Source organism: Blennius ocellaris, assembly GCF_963422515.1.
Source record: "Blennius ocellaris genome assembly, chromosome: 4".
NCBI classification, from domain to species: domain Eukaryota; kingdom Metazoa; phylum Chordata; class Actinopteri; order Blenniiformes; family Blenniidae; genus Blennius; species Blennius ocellaris.
Window position 1 is genome coordinate 16,328,892 of NC_137653.1, and position 6,432 is coordinate 16,335,323.

The window sequence follows — 6,432 nt, forward strand, 5'->3', positions numbered from 1 at the left end:
CAATCTAGAGTTGGATTCCAGGCTGTTTCTTTTTGACGTTTGCATGTTTTTCTCCTGCACAACTTTTCTCCGGGTTTGAATCAAATTTACCTGCAGGTGTAAATGTGTGTCTCTTTGTGTTTGTACTGTGATAGAGAGCAGTGTCAAACATTGATGAATCTTATAATGACCAGAAAAATTGATATTACTTTATCTTTTAAGTTATCCTTCATAGTTTTTATTTTTTATTTTTTTTAACATATCATACAGATAAATTATCTGAATCCTTTGAAATACTTTTCCATCTTAAATCACCAGTTTGATTTACGACGGTAATGACTTTGCAGCCTCGCAGCTAGATAATGTTTGACAAGACTATTGTAATGACGGATCAAAGGTCCAAGTCTGTTTTTCTGTTTCCCCTCAGATCCACTTCAGAGGGATTTCTGTCTGGGATAGAGTGAAAATCCAATCTTGGTGAGTGTGGTTTTTTTTCAGCTATTCTCGAGGCAACGTTTAAGTGGATTCGACGACTGTCTTTCCAATGTATTGCATGTTGATTCCAAAGGTAATCCAGTGAGTGGGAAAGATTCATCAGCATGGCAGCTGCAGAACTGGCTTTGTATCCCGCGGTGGCTCTCATTTATTTCTTCGGAGTGCTGAAAGCCTCACAGGATGATCGTGTGGAACTGGATGACCGGGCGTCGATGAATGTCTTCTGTCTGTTTGTTCTGGCACAGCCACTGTGTCTCATAATTGGAAGCTATACTGGGATGTGCACATATCTCCTCACAGCTCTGGTTTCCTACAACTTCCTGCCATGGAGAGGAAAAAATGAGCTTCCAAAAGAAAAAGACTCGAAGAAGAAGAAGTGAGAGCCACGTCAGAGCTATGAACTGCAATAAGATAACAAGAAAATCGGTTCAAACTGTTTAGAACCGCATCAATTATATCATCAATCCTTCCAGTCAGCCATGCATCATATAACGTGCATCCATTCAATGTGTGTAATGCTTCAATACACAAAATAATGCTTGTTGTTGCAAACCTTGTTTGATTCTGATGACAAATTGTTTAGAAGAAAAAGCAAAACTGACATCGAAGAGTAATCCAACAACAGCAATGAACAAAAGTACGTCAGACTGAGACATTTTTAAACAACAGATACTGAAGTGATTGCAGTGTATGCTTAATAATTAATCATATCTAGATGAGTCCAAGTGAACACAGGATACAAACATAATTTGAGAGATGGATAATTGTTGAAAAAGTGATGCATTGGGATTTTCAACAAAAAAAAAAGTTGATTAATTCAATATGATCTTGAAACAATGTTGAAAATAATGTAGATAAACAAATAAAAATAGTCAGGCTGTTTTATGGTATTCTGTCACTGGCATGGTACATAATCGTCTGAGTCACTTTTATTGTCATGGACTGTGCAACTCTCATCATTCAGGAAAGTTGTAAGAAGTAGCCTTCCCTATCTTCTTTCTTTTTGAAACCCCAGTTTCACAAATAAACAGTGAGTAATTCTCATTAAAGTTACAAAAATTGTATTCAACAAGTGGAGGGCAGTGTGGTGTAGAAGAACATACATACACTTGACATGAAAATCCAATACAACTAAACACTACAAAAGTATGACTAGAGACCAATCAACAATAGGAAAGACAGGGGACGAACTCCAGAAACCATATTATCAGTCACCCTTCCGAGCGTATGTAACTCCACGGCTTGGCGTTTCAGAAAAGTTCAATTATCACCTGTTGTAGACCACCAACCTAATAATTACCCAAGAAAATAGAAAAGTAATTTGAATATTTTTCTTGGTTCTTGGACACTTTCAGGCTGCATCAGTGCAAAAGTTAAAAAAAAAAAAAAAAAAAAAAAAAGAACCCATATCAATTCTCTGTAGTTGACATTTTCAGTTTTATATGGGATGCAAATGAATGCGTTTGAAAAAAAAGAGCTGATCCTTTCATTTAGCTCTTAGACAGGCTTCCTATAAATCATTAAATTACCATCTTTAGTACCAAAATAATAAAGAGGGAAAATCACTTTTTAAATCTGTGAAATGAAAATGACATTTTATCTTTCATATGAACTTAATCTGGTCCATAGGAAGTTTCTTGGTGAGCGACAGAGAAGCGCCGATTGTCCTTCCTGTCCTTGACATTTCACAGAAGGTATGAATGAGTCACTGACTTTATAGTTCAGTTATCAAATATCACCATACCTCATTGATACCTGCTTCAATGTGTTTAAGCTCTGTGTTAATATAAAATCGATATAAAAACAACTTGTTGAAACTCTAGAAAAAGAAATGAACACACAATGAGAGTGCATAATGAAATTAGACCGTGTTGCTTGATAGTCCCAGGGCTTTGTGCAGCGGTTGTCCAAATATTCGTGTTTCTGTGAAACTTCAAACTGTAAGTTTACATTTCTCAGCTTTGTAATCCTCTGAGTGCATGTCATTCCATTCAAATCATCTTCCACTATAGTCTCGTTCTGTAAGTTTGCTTATATGGAGATAAATAAAGTAATGTATATTGATTGTTCCATGTAAAGACCTTTCAAGGTCACACCACTCCATGAGAAGCTCTTCAGCTTCTGTACATTTGATCTTTTATTCAAGTAATACAAAGAAGAGGTTTTCTGTTTACCTCCCTTATTGCCACATCAGTGTTGCAACCCACTGCATTTCCATTTTTTAAGAATAATAAAGGTCTGCTGCTGCTTGTTTATTGCCTTTCTCCACAGGACTACACTTATCCCATGGCCAGTCCTCTCAGCAGACATTCTCTCCCTCCAGTGAAAACTTATACATCAGTCTTTTTTTCCCACATTCAGACTCATTTCAGTGATGCTGCTTCTCTGCCTCATGATCACAGACAGGAACTGTATTTACCAGTCAAGGAAAATACCTAGAACACTTTTCTCCAACATTATTAATGGAGGATTTCTGTCCATTTTTATGGCCATGACCGAACTACAATTGCACAAGATTTCAGGAAAAGACTAAAGTAATTAAGAAAAGAACCTTCAAAACTGAATGGTCAGTCAGCTGAGGGAAGGCTTTTTAGGAATGTGTAATACATTGTACTTCCCATTGTTCAACAAAGCAGAAGTTTTCCGAGTCAGAAAGAAGTTTGAATTCATTCATACAGAATAAATGTGTTGTGTTTTCTCCTCTTTTCACAGCATCTGGTAATTTAATTGTACTGGAACACGCGATAACAAATTAATTGAATCCAGTTCAATTAACTTCAGTTCAGTTCAGTTCACTGAACGTATGACCACTTACAACATTTCAGATTTTAATTGAAATTAACTCCCTTGATTGTGTTGGTTACTGAAGAGCAGCGGAAACAAACTGTTCACCAACATCAAATTGGTCAATTTTGCATGCGACACATTTGTACTGCTTCAGCCGTCTCAATTTGCTTTACATGATCAGTCATATCGCCACACACAATCATTCACACCAAGAGTTATCGCTGCCGTGGTTTCTACGCCACATACAGATGTGATGTGGGATCATCCAATCAACATATCAGGAGTGTCAAACATTCAGTTCAGCGGCCACATACGGCTCAATTTCATCTGGATTGGCTATTTGATAATGTGACATACATTTGTTGACAAGTCAAGAGCTTCCTTTAGTTTTAGTTAAAGAGGCATGATAACCTTAGCAAATGTTCAAGAGTCATCTCCACAGATTTTGGCAGCTTTCAATATGCATGTTTTGATGGATTTCTTGTATGACATACATGCTAAATGTTCATTACTGTGGCTTTCACTTACAGATGACTCAGTTTGGGCCTCAGTGGTGTGTCAGCTTCCTTTAACACCTATTTGTGTTATCCACTTTGACTACATTTCTTATTTTCTTTGTAATGTGTAAAAACAATGCAATGCCATCGCACAGGCTCAAGTGAATGAGACACTTGTTTGCTCATAGTAGCATTTGGTGCTTCCGTATGACTGAAGTTGAATATTTATACTCAAGTTCGAAATAGGAACACACAATGGTGCAGTGGCAAGCACTTGATGTATGTATGTGCAATATATATGCATGGGTAATCTCCAGGTATTTCGGTTTACTCCAACAGTTCAAAATTATGCATGTGACGTTAATTGATGACACTATATTTCCCCTCGGTGTCCTGTGACAGACTTCCAGTCTGTCCAGTTGTCCTCAACCATATACCTGGAATTGGCACCAGCGCAATGTGAGCCTGAATAGGATAAAGCGATAAAGGAGATGGATGGATAAAGTTGAAGGGCAGCACAGGGGTAGGTTTTATTTGTGAATTCATTACAGTGAGCCACATCTGTCCACACAGTAATTAGATCCATTCATCCATGTGGTTTGGACCAGCAGTGAGAACAATCTGGAGATCAGGGGAAGCCTTTCCTGAATTAGATGGATTTTTTTTTTTTTAATCTTTGGGGAAAATAAACACAGCAAAAAGTGGTGGCTAAATTGTTAGTTTAGGATTGTCTGCACAAGGTTTCATCCAATTATAAGCTCACTGCTCCAACCTCTGGTCCAAAGTATTGATTACTTTATTGACACACAAAGTCTTTAGAACAGAATTTATTGTCGGTAATAGAGAGGACTTGAAATCAAAATAGGCTTTAGTGCAAAGCCAAATATCTAAGTTACTGCATTTGCGTACTATTCATATAAAAAAATGACAGGATATCTATAATTGAAATAATCCAATAAGAACAACAAGATTGTTTTGTCCTATTCCCTATGAAGAGCAGTTAAAATATACAACGTGAAGACCATGAGATGATTCAGCATTCACAATTCTTTCTCAGTTTGAGACAAAGTAGGTGGGAGTCATCCTCTCACACTGCTCTTGAGCTTTCTATCCTGCTCAAGCTCAACTTTCATATAGGATTTGATAAAACTACAACCATAATAGAAATCAAAGAATGACACAGAAATGCACCAAACTGCATCAATCCAACATGCAGTGTAGCGAGGAGGCCTCCATCTGTGGAAATCAATTAAGCTCCAATTGTACACCATCAGTGCCATTTCTAATCATACTCTAATCAGACTATTTTAATATAGTGATTAGGGAGCTAAATTCACTTACCAGTAAGCTGGACGGGTGCAGAGTTTGGTCTCAGGACTATTTGGTTGCATCTCACATCGATTTCTATAGTTAGAAGGAGATGGATGCCATAGGACCGAGAGTAATGGATCAGTGAGGGGAAACAGACTTACTGGCACGCAGCAGTGTAATGAAACAGACGGAGGCATTCAAATGCAATCTTAGGACTACATACAGCTGCAATGTAGCCAGGTTTCTTTGGGGATGTTTATTTTCTTGCGACATGCAACTTCAAATGTTTGTTTTTTTTACTTCCACTTCTTCTGTGGCATTAATGGTCGTCGTAAATCACAGTGCTCGTGTCTCCCATCGTGTTTGGGACAGGCGCAGCCCGACAAGTTAATGATCAGCGTTTGCAAAGGAAATGAAGATGTATGAATTTTGGGTCTGTATCGCTATCTCTGAAGATGAATGAAAATGTATCTGGATGAAAAACAGGCCCACTCTTTCCTCTGAGTTATTTCACGCAACCTGTTTGTCTAGCCATTCTAAATGCTCAAACTCTTCGTCTGTCTGCCAAGCAAAAAAGCTCGTCTTACCTGCTCTGGTGTTTATGCCACACATTAGGACCCAAGTGTTGGTATCCGCTCAGAGCGAATACGTTGAAAGGTATCACTATCGTTGAAGAAAAACTATTTTTCAGGTCACACAATGAAATTGGTTTACGTTCAAGTTTAACCTTCATCAATTATTACAACAGCTGATTGCATGAATAAACATTGTGTAGAAAACAAATACGGCACATAAAACAGCAGCACATCATAATTGGTGAAAACCTTATACAAACCCATGCAGGACATTTCCACATAAAATGTCTCAATAGATTAAAAAAAAAAAGCCTATATAATATATTCAGATCTGAGTTGGATGCAGTGATGTTAGTTTTCAATGAATCACACCAGAAATAAGAAAAAAAGGTTCTTGCTTTCATTTTTTTTTTTTTATTGTCTCAAGGGAAATTGAATCCTTTAAATATGTATTTACATTATTTACAGTTGAAACATATTTTACATGGCTTGGTCACATGCACATTGTCACATATAGAAAAAAAAAAACTGTACATCCATTTACACTTGTTCAAGAGGGAGTAGTCTCTGCAATAAAAGGCACAAATGACCTTTGACCCTGCATTTATGTCCCACGAGTACATATTTCACAGACACTGTGTAGCTATATGACACACACCAAGAGAAAAACTACTAGAGCAGCTGCAGAGAAAGAGACGCATGTTGGTGTGTGACAGAGATTCCACAGTTCTCTCAATTATGCGCCCAAACGCCATCCCATCCCACCAGCCCAAGGCGACGTTGAGAGT